This window comes from Schistocerca cancellata, chromosome 2 (assembly GCF_023864275.1).
Source record: "Schistocerca cancellata isolate TAMUIC-IGC-003103 chromosome 2, iqSchCanc2.1, whole genome shotgun sequence".
NCBI classification, from domain to species: domain Eukaryota; kingdom Metazoa; phylum Arthropoda; class Insecta; order Orthoptera; family Acrididae; genus Schistocerca; species Schistocerca cancellata.
This window is the reverse complement of record NC_064627.1, coordinates 784,852,287-784,865,781: the sequence shown is the minus strand read 5'-3', so window position 1 is coordinate 784,865,781 and position 13,495 is coordinate 784,852,287. Positions and strand designations below refer to the sequence as shown.

At 42.3% G+C, this 13,495-nt stretch overlaps 1 protein-coding gene across 3 annotated transcripts in view; it reads right to left on the bottom strand.

Annotated features, from left to right (window-relative positions):
• The window catches only part of LOC126162638 (sialin-like), a 437,975-nt gene that overhangs the window by 73,272 nt on the left and 351,208 nt on the right, over positions 1–13,495 (bottom strand). The gene's annotated exons all lie outside the window — the stretch shown is intronic.

The window sequence follows — 13,495 nt, the reverse complement described above, 5'->3', positions numbered from 1 at the left end:
CCTGACCACCGTCTCTGGCAACGGCGCGGTCACGTTCTTCTCCATTGAGCAAATCGCAGTTGGCGCATGCGTTTGAAGGCGACGGAGCGCAGCTTCCGATGTCAAATTGCCTTAGTTTTTTACTACATCAACTCTAATGTTTACCACCCAAAAATGAGAACAGCATAGCCTTCTTACATTTAAAGATCTGAGGCAAAGGTAGAATAAAATCTAAAATTTTCATACATAATTACGTATATGTGCAAGATTCAGATCACAAAACATTTGGCATGTGACATAAGTTAAAAATAAAAATAAAAATTAGCAGTTTCCAAACTATTTCGGAAACAAAAATAAAATGGTATTTGGGCACACATCAAAAGTAAACCAACTTAGACTTTGTAAGGTTGTGGCTGGCCCTACAATGTTGCATGGTTCTCATACACGTCTCAGTCAGAAAGCCAAAGGAAACTTAAGTTGGATAGCAAGAACAAATTTTGTTCGGAACATCAAATATGTAGTCTCCTTGATCACATCGCAAATAACGTGAAAAGGAACGAACTAAGAGTGAAATCAGCACTAAACTAGATGTCGACAAACCAGATGAAAACAATCAGAGGAAAGAAGAATGTCTCAGATACTAACAATTCGACCCAATTGTAAAAGAACTGCAAAGCAGACACCGATCGTAATGAAGTGAATCATGAAACCGGAAGAAACTAAAATCTTAATCCCGTGCCGAACAATACGCAGACGAGAATGAGAAGAAGAAGAAAAAGAAGAAGCTAATACCGTTAAGTTACGAGGGAAACCGCTCATTCGTTCTATAGGAAACGTCATTTGTGCCTAGCTCTCTAAAACGATTTCATTCTAGCCCTTCGTAGAATTTGACTGAAGTAAGCTTACGCACTGATTATATATTATTCTGAGACTGAAGAGCGATTCGATTTGTGGGATACGCTAATAGACCCTAAAATTACGTGGAATTATATAACCTCATGATATAATGCTAAGGTTCAAAATAAAATTCTTTTCACTCCAGACACTTCTTGAAAAAGTCACTGTTTACTGCTCAAAATTTCCCACGCTGAAGACGCCGCAATAAAGGGAGAACTGTTTTCATGTGTATTTTCCTTTCGGACACAGGCATTTCTTGGAATGTGTTAATGTCTCAATAACGCAGCGCTGTTAGATAATAGCTTTCTTGAATGAATTACCAGGAGTGGTACATGGAAAAGCGAGATTAAAATGGGAGCAGACATGACATCATTTGAAACTGGCCCTTCCTCTGCGGAACTTTATCTGAGCTACAAAAAATAGATAATCACTGTCTTTTGGTGCAGTGTTTATGAAACGCTGTACCTCATGGACACCTGTAGTTTGTGTCTGTGACGAAGGTATAGAGAGAGACCCTTAGTGATGAACTCCAGTTATTCCTTTATCAATTCCTATCTACATGAATGACTAGTATTTTATGTTTTGAAATTTTTTGAATCAACGAAACTAAAAAAGTACTCTCCTATAAAGTTTTGTAGACGGCTTTTGTTGCGTTTTGTTAAAATGGTCCTCAATTGTTGTTGAAGCGCCCAATGACACTGATGATGTGGCGCTCGAGAGACTAGATTGCTCATCAGGTGAGGTCACACATATCGTAGGCATCGGCATTTCATTAGTTAAATCAGAAGTGGCCGTCGAAATTTTTCCCGATCTCTATAATGGTTCCTGCACCACGCATTTGATAGATTGTGGGCAGAGTCCACACGTCTGAAGGTTATCTCGTAGATGATTAGCGCTGCATTATGATATATGGTCCCACAGTATTTACTCGTGACTTCTGTCTTGTTTTAGATGGTCTTTGTATTGTATAAGTTCCGTACTTCCGAACGACGACGCATGCTGATGAACGCTAGCAGCGTACTCATGTTCCGTAGGTTACGTGACCCTTTATATATATCGACAATCAGTTTCTGGACGATTAAACCCTTCTGGTTTTTAGGAGAATCTAAGATGACACTCATCTCATAAGTAAATAAAGCGATCGGACTGTGGTAACGCCCGACGCTTATGCAACACACCTGACGTACACATAATGCGGATCGAATCGTAACTGTCCGAGTCTACTAGGAAAATTATGCTAGTCTACTATAGCTTGCGGTAGCTACATAACTCTGTTCATATGACAGAAAAGAAGCACACATGACGCCGTGTCAACTTTCACAAAAGTGTGTGGGTGCACTGGTTAGCAAATTGGGAGTCTCATTCGGGAGGATTGGTGTTCTCATCTCCGTAAGTTCTGCCTAATTTAGTTTTCCCGTGGCCTCATAAGATAGATAAAATAAAATGCTGGGATAAGGAGATGTAGATTTCCCTCCTCATCCTTATTCTATTACTTATTATTGTAGCTGCAAAGAAATGGTTCAAATGGCTCGAAGCACTACATAGGAGGTCATCAGTCCCCTAAACTTAGAACTGCTTAACCCTAACTAACCTAAGGACATCACATACATCCATGCCCAAGGCAGCATTCGAACCTGCGACCGTAGCAGCAGCGCGGTTCCGGACTGAAACGTCTAGAACCGCTCGGCCACAGCGGCCGGCTGTAGCTGCACTTATCTTCATCTCTAATGACGAAATTCCTTCCTTTCTTTTCAAATTGTATTGCAAGACTCTGTCAGGAAAGGAGGAAGGAAGATGCTCAGGTTAATATTGGGTCTGAAATGCTGGGACAGTGAAATAAATAATACTGATGTGAGATGAAGCAACTGCGGCCGTGTCTTGTAGCTTCATTTTCTTCCTTCTTTTACTCAGTTTGTTTCAGGCAAAGTGCATTTCACCAGATACAAATAGGACATTTGACTGACCATTTCACCAGACGCAAACAGGACATTTGAATGACTTGTTAGAAAATATAAAACAACTGTGCGTGATAATTGGCCTACGAAGCACATTAGTGTGACTACACTCTTAAAATAAAAGGCACAAATTTTTAACATGAAATGCACTCATATACATAAAACAAATAACAGGTTCATATATTTTAAAGTTTCCTTTAAGTAAGGCAAATGAAATGGCAAATACATTTAGCAATGGATCTATCCATGGAACTAAAAAGCACTCTAAGAGAACAATAACCTTTAATTTTAGAAATATTGTACATAGTAATTGTTCTTGGACGATTGTATTTACCACATCTATTACTTTATGCACAATGTCCACAACAAAGACACAGGAATCATAGCCTGGAGGGCGTATTACGTTTACCAGATGTCTCGTTTTATTAGCATTTAGGTGAGCTGCTCGTAGTCTGTTAATAGTAACAATTTCTTTTCTCGTGAACGCCGAGTTGAGAAACCAAGGGTGGTGTGGTATCTCTTGCTGAATCGCCCGAAACGATGTGCCTGATTTCACGTTAAATAGTAGCTCCTCTTCACTTGGTTGAATACCTACAGTAGGTTGGCAGCACGCAGGTCGCCGAAGTGGCACCCAATTGAAAGACTTGTACCGCTCCAGGCAAATGCCGGGACGGTTCCTTTGAAAGGGCACGGTCGCTTTCCTTCCCCCATCATTTCTTAATGCGATGGGACCGATGACCTCGCTGTTTGGTTCTCTTCCCCAAATCAACAAACCAACCAACTTGTACCAGACCACTCAGCCACACAACAACAACAACAACAACAACGAAATTGTAACAGAAGTAGTAGTAGGTGGTGTAGTAATGTCCACATCCACTGAAATTGTCCATTAAATTTTTTATTTGTTGGCGAGTGTAAAATTCACATGATCTACAGATCCTTCGGAGGCAGTTCTGAAGACCGATTAATTTCGCACAAAATAAATAACAGGATTAGAACATGTGCACGAAAGCTGCCGAATACGCATGAATTCACGGCTGCTAACATCGCATTGGACAAACACGTACTGCGGGGAACATGACCTCGACATCAACAAAAAACAAGTGAAAAGCGTCTTGTCAGCACGACGCGGAAAACATACGTATCGAGAGAGGTCGTTCTTTGCGCGTTGCCAGGGACGTTGAATATAGGATACACAACTACGGATTTTCAAAGACAGCGTGATCCACAGCTAGCCAATACATGTGTTCGATAAGAGTTATGTTAATTACATGTCCTGTCTCCTCTGATACGAACGAAACTATTTTGGCTTTACTATGAATCAGTTTTACAGAGAAAAGAAGACACTTACTTCCGTACTACAAGTCGGCCGCTGTGGCCGAGTGGTTCTAGGCACTTCAGTCCGTAACCGCGCTGCTGCTACGGCCGCAGGTTCGAATCCTGCCTCGGGCATGGATGTGTCTGATGTCCTCACGTTAGTTAGGTTAAGTAGTTCTAAGTCTAGGGAACTGATGACCTCAGATATCAAGTCCCATAGAGCCACTTGACCATTTTGACCGTACTACAATGGGCTACCGGACAGACTAGTAAGTGATTATCTACATCTACATGGCTACTCTGCAAATCACATTTAAGTGCCTGGCAGAGGGTTCATCGAACCACCTTCACAATTCTCCATTATTCCAATCTCTTTATAGCGCGCGGAAAGAATGAACACATATATCTTTCCGTACGAGCTCTGATTTCCCTTATTTTATCGTGGTTATCGTTCCTCCCTATGTAGTTGGGTGTCAACAAAATACTTTCGCATTCGGAGGAGAAAGTTGGTAATATGAATTTCGTGAGAAGATTCCGTCGTAACGAAAAACGCCTTTCTTTTAATGATGTCCAGCCCAAATCCTGTATCATTTCTGTGACACTCTCTCCCATATTTCGTGTGTGTTTGATGTCCTTAGGTTAGTTAGGTTTAAGTAGTTCTAAGTCTTGGGGACTGACGACCCCAGATGTTAAGTCCCACAGTGCTTAGAGCCATTTAAGTGGCGGTAACCTACGTCAAGTAAAGATTTGTAACTTTTACTTCAATGTAGTTACATTATCTTTAATCTCGTAAACTACTCATCCAAGATATCACTGCAGTTAGGCCCCCGTGCCCGTTATCGAAAACGCGCTATGACATTACAGTACAAAAAACACATTAATTTTTTCGGGTGTCGAATACACTGAGATGACAAAAGCCATGGGATGGAGATATTCACGCAGATAGATAACAGTAGTAACGCGTATACAAGGTATACAAGGATGGAGCACTGGCAGACCTGTCATTTGTACTCAGCTGATTCATGTGTAAAGGATTTCGACGTGATTATGGCCGCACAACGGGAACTTGGAACGCATGGGAAATTCTATTTCGGAAATCGTTAAGGAATTCTATATTCCCAGATCCACAGTGTCAAGAGTATGCCGAGAAAACCAAATTGCAGGCATTACCTCTCACCACGGACAACGCAGTGGCCGACGGCACTCACTTCACGACTGAGAGCAGCGGTGTTTACGTAGAGTTATCAGTGCTAACAGACAAGCAACACTGCGTGAAATAACCGCTGAAATCAGTTGGGAGTATGACGAACGTGTCCCTTAGGACAGTGTGGCGTAACCTGGCGTTATTGGACTACGTCAGTAGACGACCGACACGAGTGCCTTTGCTAAGAGCATTAAGTCACCAGCAGCGCTCTCCTTAGCTCATGATCATGTCGGTTGGACGCTAGACTACTGTTGGCCCAGTCAGACGAGTCCCAATTTTAGTTGGTAAGAGCCGATGGTAGGGTTCGAGTGTGGCACAGACCCCGCGAAGCCATGCACCCAAGTTATCAACAAGGTACTGTGCAAGCTGGCGGTGGTTCCATAATGGCGTGGTCTGTGTTTCCATAGAATGGACTGGGTGCTCTGGTCCAACTGAACCGATCAATGACTGAAAATGGTTATGTTCGGCTACTTTGAGAGCATTTTCAACCATTCATGGGCTTCATGTTCCCAAACAACGATGGGATGTTTATGGATGACAATGCGCCATCTCACCAGGCCACAATTGTTCGCGATTGATTTGAAGAACATTCCGAAGAGTTCGAGCGCATGCTTTGGCCACCCAGTTCGCCAGATATGAATCCCACAGAACTACACTCCTGGAAATGGAAAAAAGAACACATTGACACCGGTGTGTCAGACCCACCATACTTGCTCCGGACACTGCGAGAGGGCTGTACAAGCAATGATCACACGCACGGCACAGCGGACACACCAGGAACCGCGGTGTCGGCCGTCGAATGGCGCTAGCTGCGCAGCATTTGTGCACCTCCGCCGTCAGTGTCAGCCAGTTTGCCGTGGCATACGGAGCTCCATCACAGTCTTTAACACTGGTAGCATGCCGCGACAGCGTGGACGTGAACCGTATGTGCAGTTGACGGACTTTGAGCGAGGGCGTATAGTGGGCATGCGGGACGCCGGGTGGACGTACCGCCGAATTGCTCAACACGTGGGGCGTGAGGTCCCCACAGTACATCGATGTTGTCGCCAGTGGTCGGCGGAAGGTGCACTTGCCCGTCGACCTGGGACCGGACCGCAGCGACGCACGGATGCACGCCAAGACCGTAGGATCCTACGCAGTGCCGTAGGGGACCGCACCGCCACTTCCCAGCAAATTAGGGACACTGTTGCTCCTGGGGTATCGGCGAGGACCATTCGCAACCGTCTCCATGAAGCTGGGCTACGGTCCCGCACACCGTTAGGCCGTCTTCCGCTCACGCCCTAACATCGTGCAGCCCGTCTCCAGTGGTGTCGCGACAGGCGTGAATGGAGGGACGAATGGAGACGTGTCGTCTTCAGCGATGAGAGTCGCTTCTGCCTTGGTGCCAATGATGGTCGTATGCGTGTTTGGCGCCGTGCAGGTGAGCGCCACAATCAGGACTGCATACGACCGAGGCACACAGGGCCAACACCCGGCATCATGGTGTGGGGAGCGATCTCCTACACTGGCCGTACACCACTGGTGATCGTCGAGGGGACACTGAATAGTGCACGGTACATCCAAACCGTCATCGAACCCATCGTTCTACCATTCCTAGACCGGCAAGGGAACTTGCTGTTCCAACAGGACAATGCACGTCCGCATGTATCCCGTGCCACCCAACGTGCTCTAGAAGGTGTAAGTCAACTACCCTGGCCAGCAAGATCTCCGGATCTGTCCCCCATTGAGCATGTTTGGGACTGGATGAAGCGTCGTCTCACGCGGTCTGCACGTCCAGCACGAACGCTGGTCCAACTGAGGCGCCAGGTGGAAATGGCATGGCAAGCCGTTCCACAGGACTACATCCAGCATCTCTACGATCGTCTCCATGGGAGAATAGCAGCCTGCATTGCTGCGAAAGGTGGATATACACTGTACTAGTGCCGACATTGTGCATGGTCTGTTGCCTGTGTCTATGTGCCTGTGGTTCTGTCAGTGTGATCATGTGATGTATCTGACCCCAGGAATGTGTCAATAAAGTTTCCCCTTCTTGGGACAATGAATTCACGGTGTTCTTATTTCAATTTCCAGGAGTGTATTATGGGACATAATCGAGAAGTCAGTTCGTGCACAAAATCCTGCACCAGAGACAGTTTCACAATTATAGACGGCTTTAGGAGCAGTATTGCTCAATATTTCTGCTGGGGTCTTCCAATGGACTTGTTGAGCCACGCCACGTCGATCTGCTGCACTATGCCGGGCAAAAGGAAGTTCGACACGATATTAGGATGTAGACCATGACTTCTGTCACAGTGTAAATTCATGATGAGATCATGCGCCAGCATCTTGGGCTCGATCTCAAACCAAACTCGATGACACTAGAATAACTGAGTGAGGTGGACGTCACAGTCGTTGGAGCTGACTAAAGGCTGCTGCGAAACCAAAGTTAAAGTTTGAAAATGTTTTGAAAAGAATGCACATGCACTTAACTCAGAATGTTATGTGGGTGTGATCAGCCCGGATCTACGATATTTCTGAACCGGGGCAAAAACTTTATAGTAGCGCCCCCCCTCCACACTCGAGCGTTTGAGACAGGACGTCAAAAATTTAAAAAAATCTGTTTTCCAAAAATCTGTTCATTTTATCTTTCTGAAGAGTATGATATGTAAAACATATTTGTTCGAGGAAATGTAAGACATGTTATGACGTGGAGTGTAGGTTTAAGACGCTGCTGATGGTGTTCAGTACATCTGATGTGAACACTAAACTGGTAGGCACGCTGTAGCTAACCGAGCAAGCTGTCGCGATGGCAATACACCGGACAAGCACTGTGGAGGACTGCCATTACCATCTCCGTCCGGCAATGTATATTTAGGTTTCCCACGGCTTCGTTCCATCGTTAAAAGCGAACGCCACGATGCTTCCTTTAAAAAGGACACGGCTGATTTCGTTTCTCATCCTTCCCCAGACCCAAGTTTATGCGTCTCCGTTGGAGACCATGTAACCTCCCCCTCACTTATCGACCTTAATGACAGTGAAAAATTAAACCGCGTGTACCTAATGGAAATTTGGGAAAAGCAATCGTCACCGAAGTTAATCTGTCGGTAAAGAGGGAGGAAAGGGTTACATCTAAATGAAAGGAAAAATGCTAATGAAACTGGTGGAAATTAATTTTGAAAAGGGGTAAAGTTAATAAAGAAAGTAAATGTGCGGCCGTTACGTTAACAATTAACTAGCGGTAATTAGATATTTGAGATTTGGGGGAAATTACGGTCGCCAGTCCTAAGGACAATTACTAGTAACTGAAAAAGAAAGGTTATTACACATATAATTAGCACTAGAAGCGTGGCAACTGAAGGTTGACACGTGTAGTGTGAAAACGAAGTTTGTCGGAAGTAATAAATTTCGCTACACTCTGACTTAATTTAGCAAAAGAATTAATAAAACCGGAAAATCGAAAGTTAATTTAGTGACTGAAGTTAATAGTGAGCTTTCTTTCTGAAGCACATCAAAATTCAGTGAAATACGGTTAGTCTTGGACTACCTCAACAATCATTTCAAAAGCTACTTGAATCTACGCAATTTAGAAATAAGAGTTTTAACTTTGAACTTGAATTAAATGATTCTGAACAATTAACAATAGCAAAATTTAGTATATACCAAGCTGAGCTGCAGTCACAGGTAAGCTAAAATACGGTAACAAAACTCGCACTCTTAATTTGTGCTTGTGTAATCTAAATATTGTAGCCAGCTATGAATACCTTAACTGAACTTTGAAATTAAAGCAGTGAAATCGAATGATGCTGGCGTTTGAATTTCAACGACACTCGGGTTCATTCCGGAAAAGGAAGGGACCCTGCTTGGTAATGCAATTGGGACAATGAGCAACTAAGGTTCATGCTACATTGCTGTAATTTAGTTATGAAAATGGAACAGTTTGAAAAGCTGAGGTCTGCCGTACAGTTCTAAGACTTTACGTGCTTCCAGTCTTCCTTGTTGGTTGATTGAAGGTTTGAAGCCGTCGATCGAGGAGGTGGCGACAGTCACTCATTGTCGGCCATCGCTGTTGCAGAAGCTGGATGTTGGCGCGCCTTCTTCTCGACACGGTCACCAGGCGGAACGGGCTCTTGATGTGCGCCAGCTAATGCTTCCCGTCCGCGACACCGTGTCAGAAACTATCATAGCAAGTCGAGCGCAATTACATGCTGCCCAACCCCGAAAGCGCGGCAACTCGCGGGAGCGTCACACAACACACCTGCTCCACTGCACCACCCCAGCCAGACCCTCCTCTGCTCTGCCCGCGCTCCACGCGGCAGAGCTAACACTACCAAAGATCCTAAACACTTTCGTCTCCACACGACCTATCGATGTAATCGTTCGATAGCATAGTTTTCCCTAGGTCAGACCCAGCGTAAAAATAAGAATAATATTTTTCAAAACAAACCAATTATACATCGACATAAATGCATAAATATATATATACAAATAGTAAAACAATTACAATATATAAAGACACAGAAATGTCATATCTTGAGGTAACAAAATACGGAAAAAAATTTGCAGTGGAATAGATGGAAATAGGAGGATATGCATTTCTGGCGTTACAACCATAATCTACTATTCGGGCTGAGCACGCTATGAGCCGGTATCAAGTTTCGCCGTCCCCTTTTTCTATTAATTGTATACTTATCTTCAGCAGTACAAAGATAACAGTATACTGCATAAGCACTCCTTGCTGCCATCCACACGATACAGATAAATGTCTTACACTCACAACAGGCAGCAACAAACTGGCATCATTGGGACTTACCTAGTGATAGCATAGCGCCACTACATTATTGTCCCCAAAGTTCACAGAGTTGGATTAGAACTGAGCTGGTTTTACTCAGCAAAGTAGCAATAATAATAATAATAATAATAATAATAATAATAATAAACCCCGTGGAGGCCCGGGAAAAGAATAGGCCTCCGGTATGTTCTGCCAGTCGTAAAAGGCGACGAAAAGAACAAACCACTAATAGGGCTAACCCCCCTTTTAGTGTGATTACTTGGTTCAGGACAGAACTAAAGAAGCCTCGGACAAGCGCCGTCATGGTCGGGGACGACGCTTGAACCCTATGCCCGCCCACAATGGTAACGACACTGCTAGCCACATGGAAAATGATTTAAATCCGAATAGAGGTGTTTTGCAGGATATGCTTCCTGCAACCACCCTAGAAGGAAAACAAAGACAGAGGATGAGATGGTCAGATGAAGTAAATCGACACCTCATGTTCTGTTATTACCAAGCAACAAACCTAGGAACCAACACAACTGGATACAGATCACAAGTATACACAACATTTATTACCAGATACCCGGAATTAAAATTTTTAACAGAACAACGACTAGCTGATCAGATCAGTGTAATAATAAAAAATAACAGGATACCCCAGTCAGAATTAGAAAACATCAAACAACAAGTACAACAAATACTGGAACAAAATAATGTGCAATCAGAAGAAGAAGAAAACACAGTAATGGACTCAAACATCCCAGAGCAAACAAACAAAGACCAACACGCATCAATTAAACAATCAGAGGAAAACGAAATCTTAAGACAGCCACCAGAACAAGCACAAATAGAACACGAAGAGACACAGGTGTTAGATATAGAAGAGAAATTTCAGCTGACATATATAGAATACAAAGACACAAATACAGACATTAGACCATTCTTGCATAGACCGCCAAATAACCCCCAAGTCGAAACAACAATAAAAACTATCAACACAATCATACACAACAAAATAAATGAAAACACAACTATGGAAGAGTTACAACTACTGGTTTATATAGGAGCACTCACTACACTAAATATACACACTAGGCAGAGATCAGAACAAACCAACACACAGAAGAAACGCACAAAACCAGCATGGCAACACAGGTTACAGATCAGAATAGAAAAACTGAGAAAAGACATCGGACAGCTAACACAATTTATAAGAAATGAAATATCAGACAAAAAACGAAAAAGGTTAGGTAAAATCTCACAACAAGAAGCAATAGAGCAATTAGATGAAAAAAAGCAGAAATTGCAAGCATTGGCCAAACGACTTAGAAGATACAAAAAAAGTGAAAATAGAAGGAAACAAAACCAAACATTCAACACAAACCAAAAGAGATTTTACCAAACAATGGATAACACACACATTAAAATAGACAATCCACCAAACATAACAGACATGGAACACTTCTGGAGCAGCATATGGTCAAACCCGGTACAACATAACAGGCATGCACAGTGGATACAAGCAGAAACAGACACATACAAGATGATACCACAAATGCCTGAAGTGATAATTTTGCAACATGAAGTCACCCGAGAAATTAATTCTACACACAATTGGAAAGCCCCTGGAAATGATAAAATAGCAAATTACTGGCTAAAGAAGTTCACCTCAACACATTCACATCTAACTAAGTTATTTAACAGTTACATTGCAGACCCATACACATTCCCTGATACACTTGCACATGGAATAACCTATCTGAAACCTAAAGATCAAGCAGACACAGCAAACCCAGCTAAATATCGCCCCATAACATGCCTACCAACAATATACAAAATATTAACTTCAGTCATCACACAGAAATTAATGACACATACAACACAGAACAAAATTATAAATGAAGAACAAAAAGGCTGCTGCAAAGGAGCACGAGGATGTAAAGAGCAACTGATAATTGATACAGAGGTGACATATCAAGCTAAAACTAAACAAAGGTCCCTACACTACGCATACATTGATTACCAAAAAGCCTTTGATAGTGTACCCCACTCATGGTTACTACAGATTTTGGAAATATACAAAGTAGATCCTAAATTGATACACTTTCTAAACACAGTAATGAAAAACTGGAAAACCACACTTAATATCCAAACAAATTCAGATAGCATCACATCACAGCCAATACAGATTAAGCGTGGAATATACCAAGGAGACTCATTAAGTCCTTTCTGGTTCTGTCTTGCTCTGAACCCACTATCCAACATGCTAAATAATACAAATTATGGATACAATATTACTGGAACATATCCACACAAAATCACACATTTGCTATACATGGATGATCTAAAACTACTGGCAGCAACAAATCAACAACTCAACCAATTACTAAAGATAACAGAAGTATTCAGCAATGATATAAATATGGCTTTTGGAACAGACAAATGTAAGAAAAATAGCATAGTCAAGGGCAAACACACTAAACAAGAAGATTACATATTGGATAACCACAGCGACTGCATAGAAGCGATGGAAAAAACAGATGCCTATAAATACCTAGGATACAGACAAAAAATAGGAATAGATAATACAAATATTAAAGAAGAACTAAAAGAAAAATATAGACAAAGACTAACAAAAATACTGAAAACAGAATTGACAGCAAGAAACAAGACAAAAGCTATAAATACTTATGCTATACCAGTATTGACCTACTCATTTGGAGTAGTGAAATGGAGTGACACAGACCTAGAAGCACTCAATACACTTACACGATCACAATGCCACAAATATAGAATACATCACATACATTCAGCAACAGAAAGATTCACATTAAGCAGAAAGGAAGGTGGAAGGGGATTTATAGATATAAAAAACCTACATTATGGACAGGTAGACAATTTAAGAAAATTCTTTCTAGAACGAGCAGAAACTAGCAAAATACACAAAGCAATCACTCATATAAATACATCAGCTACACCATTGCAATTTCATAACCACTTCTACAACCCTTTAGATCACATAATATCAACAGATACAAAGAAAGTAAATTGGAAAAAGAAAACACTACACGGCAAGCACCCGTATCATCTGACACAGCCACACATCGATCAAGACGCATCCAACACATGGCTAAGGAAAGGCAATATATACAGTGAGACGGAAGGATTCATGATTGCAATACAGGATCAAACAATAAACACCAGATATTACAGCAAGCATATTATTAAAGATCCCAACACCACAACAGATAAATGCAGACTTTGCAAACAACAAATAGAAACAGTAGATCACATCACAAGCGGATGTACAATACTAGCAAATACAGAATACCCGAGAAGACATGACAATGTAGCAAAAATAATACATCAACAACTTGCCATAAAACAGAA